This window comes from Convolutriloba macropyga, chromosome 5 (genome assembly GCF_964194025.1).
Source record: "Convolutriloba macropyga chromosome 5, txConMacr16.3, whole genome shotgun sequence".
NCBI classification, from domain to species: Eukaryota; Metazoa; Xenacoelomorpha; order Acoela; family Convolutidae; genus Convolutriloba; species Convolutriloba macropyga.
The window spans coordinates 34,480,907-34,490,463 of NC_134472.1; positions in this window are offsets into that span (position 1 = coordinate 34,480,907).

A 9,557-nucleotide genomic window follows, 5' to 3' on the forward strand; every position below is an offset into this window, starting at 1 on the left:
ATCCATCAGAAAACAGCCTGAAAGTATTGCATTAGACAGAACTTTGAGATGCTAATGTCATACACTTACTTATAAAATGCATTGTGCAATTTTGCAAATGTTCTGAATCGTATGGATTAATCAAATGTTTGAACTTTGCTTATAGCCCTCAAAATTACTTGTTTTGGATTTTGAAAGATTTCGGAATTCTTGAATTTTGGTAATGTTTTGCCAAAATCTACACAGTAACATTGTTCCATTTCGGACTCTTTTTAATAAAACCCATCTATCGCCATATCTTCTTGGTTTCGTTTTTGCAATCGGCCAACATTTTTTTTGAAAATTCCTGATGGTCGCCAGTTCATCTATATATTAATTCTAACTCGAATGCTATGTCACCATGTTTCAGTGCCTAATCTTCATGTTTTAGCGTCCCTTAAACATGCAGCCTAGCGTTTTGCATGCATTTGAGCGCCGCGAGGTGGTTTCGAACCGGAGTCTTGAGTTTGATCAGGGTATAAAAACGTTCCGCAAACCACTAGACTAAATCCCTTGCTGTTAAGCATCTATTAATATTAATTCAACGTCGACTGAGAGCCACTGAACACCATGCGCCAAATCGTTTTGCATGCAGCCATGCTTGCCATTGCCAGAATAGTCTTCGACCGAAAGGCTACCTATGCCGTAAAGGTCAATGACTGATTAGCCGTTGATGCAAAAATAGGTCATTGATCGAAAAGCTGCCAATGTCCGAAAAGCTACCTGTGCCAAAAAGGTCAACGACCGAAAAACTGCGGATGCAAAAATAGGCCAACGACTGAAAAGCTACCTATGCCGTAAAGGTCAATGACTGATTAGCCGTGGATGCAAAAATAGGTCATTGGCCGAAAAGCTGCCAATGTCCGAAAACCTGCATGTGCCGAAGAGATCAGCGTCTGAAAAACTGCGGAGGCAAAAATAGGTCAATGACTGAAAAGCTGCTTATAAAAAATTTACCACACGAAAACAGTCCTTGAATAACATGTGCGATGCATCACAGATATTGAAAGAATAAAGATTCTTTATGTTAAAGTCCGAAATTAAATCAAAGATGAACAATTGTCCATTTAAATGATAAAAAAAGAAAAGAAATTTTAATCAACTAGATAGAAATGCAACATGGTCAAGATTTTGTGTAGCGTTTTTAATTTCTCAAAAGATTGTTGCAATTTCTTTTCTCTTTCTTCTGTTTTTTTTCTGTATCTTTTTTCTTTCGTGTTTCTTTTTCTTTCTGTATTTCTTTTCTCTTCCTCTCCTTTTCTCTCCCCTCTTTCGTTTTCCCTTCTTTCTTTTCTGTATTCCTTTTCTGTCTTTTCTCTCTTTTGTCTTTTTCTTTTCTTACATTCTTTTCTCTATTTCTTTTGTTTTTTTGTTCTTTTTCTTTCTGTCTTTCTTTTTCTCGTTCTTTTTCTCTTTGTTCCTCTTCCGCTTGTCTTTAGTTTCTCGTGTTTTTTCCTTTCTGTTCTTTTTTCTTTTCGCTTTCTTTTCAGTCTTTCTTTTCTCTCCTGCTTTTCTCTTTTTTCTTTTTTTCCTTTGTCTTTTTTTCTCTATTGTTTCTTTGTTTTCTTTCTATTCAATTTTTTTTGTTGTCATTCTCTTTTCTGTGTTTCCTGTCTGTCTTTTTTGTCTTTCCTTTTTTTGTTTTTTCTCTTCCTTCTCTTTTCTCGCTTTCTTTTGTCTTTCGTTTCTGTCTCTTTTCTCCCTTCTGTTTCTTTCTTTTCTCTTTCTATTCGTTTTTTCTGTTTTCTTCTGTCTGTCTGTTCTCTTCTTTTTTTCTCTTTCGTTTATCTCTTGGTTTTTTGTCTTGCTTCTGTCTCTTTTCAGTGTTTTCTGTCTGCCTTTCTTTTGTCTTTGTTGTGTCATTCTCTCTTCCGTCTCTTTTCTCGCTTTCTTTTCTGTTCTTTTTGTGCCTTTTTCGTTCTTTTCGCCCTCTTTTGTTCTGCTCTATCGTTTCTCTCTTCAGTGTCTCGTTCTTTCTCATTTTTCTCCCTTCTCTGTCGCCTCTCTTTTCTGTCTGTCGTTTCTGTCTTTCTTTTTTCTGTCCTTCTTTTCTGCCTTTCCTATTTTCGTTTTTCTTTCCTCTTGCTTTTGTCTTTCTTTTCCGTCTTTCGTTTCTTCATGTTATCTTTTTTCTCTTTCTCTGCCTTTCTCATATCTCTCTTGTTTTTTCTCGCTCTCATTTCTGTTTCTCTATTTTTTCTGCCTTCTGCTTTTTCTTTTCTTCCTTTTTCTTCTTTATCTTTCGTTTCTTTTTCTTTTCTCTGTATTGTTTCTTTTTCTTTTCTGGATTTTTCTCCTTTTTTATCCTGCTTTTCTCTTCTTTTTTCCTTCTCTTCTCAATTGCTTTTCTAGCTTTCTTTTCTCTCCTTCTTTTTTTTAGTTTCTGTCTTTTCTGTTTTTTGTATTTTTGCTCTCCTCTCTCGTTACTTTCTTTTTCTTTTCTGTCTCTCTTCTCCTTCGGTTCTTTCTTTCTTTTCGCTTTCTCTTCTCTTTCCTTTCTGTCCATCCCTTCATCTCGTTTTTTTCACTTCCTCTCTTTGCACTATTTTTCTTTTTCTGCCTTTCTTAACTGTTTCTTTCTTTTTGCCCTGTGTTCTTTTTTTTCTGTTCCTTCTTGCCTTCCTTTCTAATGTTTCTCTCTTTTGTTCTTTTCTTTCGTTTTTCGTCAGTTTTTCGTTCTTTTAGCTTTCCTTTCCGTTTTTTCCTTCTCTTGCTTTTCTTTTTCTGTTCCGAGTTTCTTCTGCCTTTTCTTCCTTTTCTCTTTTTTCTCTATCTTTCGTTTCTGTCTCTTTTCTCTGTATCGTTTCTCTTTCTTTTCTGTTTTTTATCTCTGCCCTTCTCTCTTGCTTTTCTCTTTCTTTTCTCGCGCTTTTGTTTCTTTTCTGTCTTCTGTTTTTTTTTGTTCTTCTTCTGCCTTTCTTTTTCTCGCTCTCGTTTCTGTTTTTCTCCTTTTTTCTGCCTTTCTTCTGCTTTTTGTTTTCTCGTTTTTTTCTTTTCTTTTCTTTCGTTTCTTTCTCTTTTCTCTAATGTTTCTTTTTGTTTTCTTTCTTGTTTCTCTCCATTTGTATCCTGCGTTTCTCTTCTTTTTCTTTTCTCCTTTTCTGATTTCCTTTTCTCGCTTTGTTTGCTCTCCTTATCTTCTTTGTAATTTTTTTAGTTTTTGTTTTCTCTCTTCTATTTTTGTCTTTTTTCTCTCTCTCGTTCCTTTCTTTCTTTTCTCTCTCTTCTCTTTGGCTTCTTTCTTTCTTTCCACTGTGTTTTCTATTTCCTTTCTGTGTTTCTTTATCTCTTCCTTTTCTCTTCTTTCTCTCTTCTGTTTCTTTTCCCTTTTCTGTTCTTTTTTCTGCCTTTCTCTCTTATGTTTCTTTGTTTTTTCTTTTTTTATATTCTTTTCTGCCTTTCTTGCTAATCCTTCTCTCTTTTGTTCTTCTGTTTCGTTTTTCCGTTTCGATTTTCAGTTTTTCGTTCTTTTGCGCTTTCCTTGCCGTTTTTTCTTTCTCTTGCTTTTCTCTTTCTGTTCTAAGTTTCTTCTGCCTTTTCTTACTTTTCTCTTTCTCTCGTTTCTGTCTTTTTCCTCTGTATCGTTTCGTTTTCTCCTTTTATTCTGTCTTTTATCTCTGCCTTTCTCTCTTGCATTTCTCTTTCTCTATTTTCTTCTTTTCTGATTGGATTTTCTCGCTTTCTTTACTCTCTTTATCGTTGTATTTTCTTTCGTTTCGCTGCCTTTCTATATTTTCGGTCTGTTTTTTCTCTTCTTTCCGCTTTCTTTTCTTTCGTTTTTTTTTCTATCCTTTTATCTTTTTCTTTGCTCTTTCTTTGCTATCTTTCTTGTCTTTTTCTTTTCTCTCTTGGTTTTCTTTTCCCCGTCTTTCGTTTCTGTTTTTCTTTGCTCTTCTGTTTCTTTTCTCTCTTTCGTGTTCTTTTCGCTTTTGCCTTTCTGCCTGTCTTCTTTTGCTGCCTTTCCTTTCTTTTGTTTGTTTACTTCTCTTTTCACCTTCTATTCTGTTTTTCTTTTCGTTTTTTACCTCTCTCCCCAATTCTTTTTTGTTCCTCTTTAAGGTTATTTCTTTTTCCCTGTTTTTTTATCTCTTGCTTTTCACTTTCTTTTCTGCCCTTCTTAGTTTCCTCTTTCTTTTCTGTCTTGTTTTTCACTTTTGTTTTCTGTCATGCGTGTCCGTCCTTCGTTTCTCTCTTTCTTTCTATGGTTTCCTTCGTTTCTCTCTATCTCTTTCTTTTCTGCCTTTCTTTTTCTTTCATTTTTCTCCTGCTTTTCTCTTTTCATTTTGCCGTTTCTCTTCATTTTTGCATTTTCCTTTTCAATTGTTTGCTTTTTCTATTCCGTCTTTTTTCTTTCCCTTTCTCTCTTGTTTTTCTTTCCTTTCGGCGTTTCTTTTCAGTCCCTTTTCTTTTTCGATTCTCTCCTCTTTGCTTTCTTTTCTCTTTTTTTATCTCTTGCTTTTCTCTTTCTTTTCTGTATTTCTTTGACTTGTTTTTCTGTTTCTTCGCTTTTCTCTTTTGAGTCTTTTCTTTCTGTCTTCTATTTTTGCTTCTCTTTTCTGCTCTTTTCTCTTCCGTTTTTTTCTCTTTCTATTCTTTTTGCCTTTCTCTTTTTTGTTTCTTCTCATTTTTTTCTTTCTTTTTCTTTTTCTCTTCTGTTCCTTTCGCCTTTCTTTCTCATTCTTCTCTTTTGTTCCCTCTTTGGTTCCTCTCTTTCGCTTTCTCTTTAGGTTTTGTTCTTTTCTCTTTCTTTATGTTTTTCCTTTCTCTTGTGTCTCTTTTTCTTTTCTGCTTTTCTGTTTCCTTTCTCCCTCTGTTTTCTGTCTTGCTTTTCTCTTTTCTCTCTGTTGTTTGCTTTTCGCTTGTCTCTCTCTTTCTTTCCTCTTTTCTGTTATTCTTTTTGCTTTTCTTTTCTTTCTTCTTTTCTCTTTTCTTTTCTCTTCTTTTTCCTCTGCCTTCCTTTGGCTTTCTTTCTTCTTTCTTTTGTTTCTGTCTCTTTTCTCTGTATCGTTTCTCTTTCTTTTCTGTTTTTTATCTCTGCCTTTCTCCCTTGCTTTTCTCTTTCTTTTCTCCCTTCCTTTTCTTCCTTTTCTGTCTTCTGTCTTTTTTCTGTTCTTTTATCTCTTCTGCCTTTCTTTTATCTCTTTCTTCTTTTTCTCCTCGCTCTGATTTCTGTTTTTCTCTCTTTTTCTGCCTTTCTTCTGCTGATTGTTTTCTCGCTTTTTCTTTCTCTTATCTTTCGTTTCCTTCTCTTTTCTCTTTATTGTTTCTTTTTCTTTTCTTTCTTGTTTCTCTCTATTTGTACCCTGCGTTTCTCTTCTTTTTTTCTCCTTATTTTTGTCTCCTCTCTCTCGTTCCTTTTCTCTTTTTTTTTCTGTCTCTCTTCTATTTTGCTTTCTTTTCTCTTTCCTTTCTGTCTTTGTCTTTATCTCTTTCTTTCACTTCTGTTTCTTTTCTCTTTTCTGTTTTTTTCTGCCTTTCTCTCTTTTGTTTTGTCTTTTCCTTTTTTATATTCTTTTTTGCCTTTCTTTTTAATCCTTCTCTCTTTTGTTCTTCTGTTTCGTTTTTCTTCAGTTTTTCGTTCTTTTCGCTTTCCTTGCCGTTTTTCTTTCTCTTGCTTTTCCCTTTCTGTTCTCAGTTTCTTCTGCTTTCTCTTACTTTTCTCTTTCTTCTTTCTCTTTCTTTCGTTTCTGTCTTTTTTCTCTGTATCGTTTCGTTTTCTCCTTTTTTTCTGGCTTTTATCTCTGCCTCTCTCTTTTGCTTTTCTCTTTCTCTATTCTCTTCTTTTCTGATTTCATTTTCTCGCTTTCTTTACTCTTTATCGTTTTATTTTCTTTCGTTTCGTTGCCGTTCTATTTTTTCTGTCTGTTTTCTTTCCTTTTCTCTTCTTTCCGCTTTCTTTTCTCTTTGGTTTTTTCTATCTTTTTATCTTTTTCTTTGCTATCTTTCTTGTCTTTTTCTTTTCTCTCTGTTTTCTCTTTCCTGTTTTTCGTTTAAATTTTTCTTTGCTCTTCTGTTTCTTTTCCCTCTTTATTTTGTGTTCTTTTCGGTTTTGCCTTTCTGCCTGTCTTCTTTTGCTGCCTTTCTTCTCTTTTGTTTGTTTACTTTCTTCTTTTTTCGCCTTCTATTCTGTTTTTCGGTTTTTCACCTTTCTCTCCCATTCTTTTCTTTCGTTCCTCTTTAACCTTTTTTTATTTAGTTTTGTTTTTTCTATTTACCTGTTTTTTCTTTATCTCTTGTTTTTCTCTTTCTTTTTAGCCCTTCTTAGTTTCTGCCCTTTTTAGTTTCCTATTTCTTTTCTGTCTTGCTTGTCACTTTCTTTTCTGTCCTGTGTGTCTTTCTTTCGTTTCTCTCTTTCTTTCTATGGATTCCTTCGTTTCTCTCTATCTCATTCTTTTCTGCCTTTCTTTTTCTTTTCTTTCATTTTTTCCTGCTTTTCTCTTTCTTTTCTGAATTGTTTTTCGCTTTCATTTCGCCTTTTCTCTTCATTTTTGAGTCCTTCTTTTTCTCTCTTGTTTTTCCCTTTCCTTTCGATGTTTCTTTTCAGTCTTTTCTTTTCCGTTTCTCTCCTTTTCGCTTTAATTTCACTTTTGTTTCTTTTTATCTCTTGCTTTTTCTTTCTTTTCTGTATTCGTTCTCTCACTTGTTTTTCTCTTTCTTCGCTTTTCTCTTTTGTGTCTTTTGTTTCTGTCCTTTATTTTTTGCCTCTCTTTTTTGCTCTTTTCATTTCCGTACTTTTCTCTTCCGTTTCTTTTCTTTTTTTTCTATTCTTCTTCTGCTTTTCTCTTTGTTTCTTCTTATTTTCATTCTTTTCTCTTTCCCTTCTGTTCCTTTTTTGTCTTTTTTCCTCATTCTTCTATCTTTTGTTCCTCTCTTTGGTTCCTCTCTTTCGTTTTCTCTTTAGGTTTTGTTCTTTTCTCTTTCCTTTCTGTTTTTCCTTTCTCTTGCGTTTCTTTTTCTTTTCTGCCTTTCGTTTTCTTTTCTCCCTCTGTTTTCTGTCTTGCTTTTCTCTCTTTCTCTCTGCTGTTTGTGTCTTTCTTGTCTCTCTCATTCTTTCCTCTTTTTTTCTGTCATTCTTTTCTGCTTTTCTATTTTCTTTTGTTTTTTTTTCTTTTCTCTTCTTTTTCCTTGCCTTCCTTTTGCTTTCTTTCTTCTTTCTTTCGTTTCTTTTTCTCTTTTCTTTGTATCGTTTCTTTTCTGTTTTTTTCTGTCTTTTTTCTCTTTTCTCTGTTACTTTTTTCTTCTCTTTGCTTTTCTATTTTCTTATTGCTTTTCTGTGTCTTTTCTCTGTTTTGTTTTTCTATTTGTGTTTTTTTTTCTGTTTTTTTCTGTCTTCTCTCCTTTTCTCTTGATTTTCTCTATTTTCTTTTTTGAGGAAGAGGAATAAATAAGGGGAGTGAGGTTAGGGGGTAGTTATGGTGCAGGGGATGGGGTTTTATAGGACGGGGAGTGTGTAGGGGGTACGTGGGCGGGTTTTAACTGAACATTAAAAACGTATGATTTCACCACAGGCTACTGACTGCCGAACGTAAGAAACACACTTAGGACACAATAACAGCTTTTGAAAACAGAAATGACGGTTGGAAAAGAAGGCAGTCGAAGGAAAATTCGTACGAAAAAACTTGTTGAAAACGTAGTTGAAAAAAACTTTATCAAATTTGTATAAAATCAAAAATCCTCTTTAAGCCGTGGAAAAAACACAATATTCCTCTTCGAGGCGTAACAACAATAAATACAACGGCACTGGGTTGAAAACATGAAAATGTTGGTCGAGTAGCTCACCAATAAAAAATTTTAGATCTCGCTTGATGTGCGATCTCGGAAAACCTTTTGTGACTAATGGCTGAGAGGGGAGCCATGGGGAGCCAAAATTGGAACAGCTGTAACAATTATAAAAATTTCCTTCTGTACCTTAAATTTATGAGCAAAAATTAATGGATGGTTGGTTGGAGAGGATGGGTTGGGGAGGAGGGGGACTCCAAAAATGCCCCTCATACAATGAAAATTCTGCTCAGTGTTCCCCAATCGTATAATTAAAGACTAGTCAAAAATGAAGCTTCCTGTAGCTAACACCCCAAGTGAATTTAGAATCTTGAACATATATGGAGCCGTGACTCAGTTTTGCCTCCTGGAAAAACCCTGAATATATTAATTGAACTAAAAATGGTAATTAAAACCCTAACAGATAGACAATAAAATAAAGTGGGAAGAACAAAGTAAATATCAGCTAAATTTTTAGTACAGAGTTAGAAATCGAGTTAGTTAACTTAAACTTGAATAAATTGGGATCTTTTCCGTTTGTTCCCCCGGACGCCAGGCTCCCCTCAGTAACACAGCAGGTGTCATCACAAAGAAACTCCATATATAAAATATGTTAGGTGTGTCTAGAAGTTCAAAAAATAGGCACCGACTATGATGGGGGTGGGAGAGGCTCGATAAATTGTAAAGATTAACTTACCAAGATAAAGTCAGGCGCAGTTCAATGAAGTTAACAGAAGTACAGAAAACAACCAAGCTTATTTAGCTGAGAAGATCAATATCTTGTTCATGCGCTCTGATTTAGAATATTAATGACTGTGAGCTATCTGATGTTGAACTTTTCCATCCCCATCTTTAAGTGCTTATATGGCCGGGTTACCTCCGGAAACATATTAAACTTTGAATGAGCTAGAGATATGTGGTGAGACCTGGATTTCCCACTGTAAATAATGTTGCTATTAGATTCCTATCTCGATTATTCTTATTGATAATGGGATCTTATAAGGAAAACTTTTGAGCCTTTTGAGCTAAAATGCGGACCTCCATCTTGATCTATCAATCAGATTTCTCCATTGTCTTTTTATTGTTCTGTCAATCTCAGTTTGTTATTCTTTCTCAGTTTGTTGTTCTTTACCACTTGAGGAACTTATTTATCTTAACTAGTTGAAAACGCTTTCACTCCTGCGAAAATTTATAACCCAAGATGAGAGATCAATGGACCTATGGAGATATATCAAAGATTTGGAAGCTTTTGCGAGAAAAATTCAGAATGTGGAGACCAAGATCGCGGCAACATTGGTGGCACAGCGGGTTTGACTTCTGATTGAGCCAAATTTGGATTTGGAAAGCTTCATCGGAGGAAGGGAGCTGCTGTCAAGGCTAGAAGCAGAAAAATCATTCTCAGAGACCACTTTCACATCTTTGATCCTCAATTGACTGCCAATGACGAATGAAGGCTTCGCCATACACTCGAGCTTTAACGGTGAGGTAAAGCACAATCACACAATGGAAAGAACGATTCATCGGCCATAGAAGTTTTTTGTGACTTCATGACAGGACCCAAGAAAGGTAACTGCTTTGTGTGGGATTCATGGACAATTTACAAAGCACTGCAGCTGGAAGGAGATAGCACCATTCAGCCCGTCTGGTGAAAAAATAGACCTAAAACTGGCATACAAAAAACACAGAAGGAAACATACTCGAGTCAGTGGTAAAGTTGAATATTGATGATTTTCTTAGTGGTCAGAACCTCAGATGAAGAAGCCTCTAAAGAAAGTGGCTGG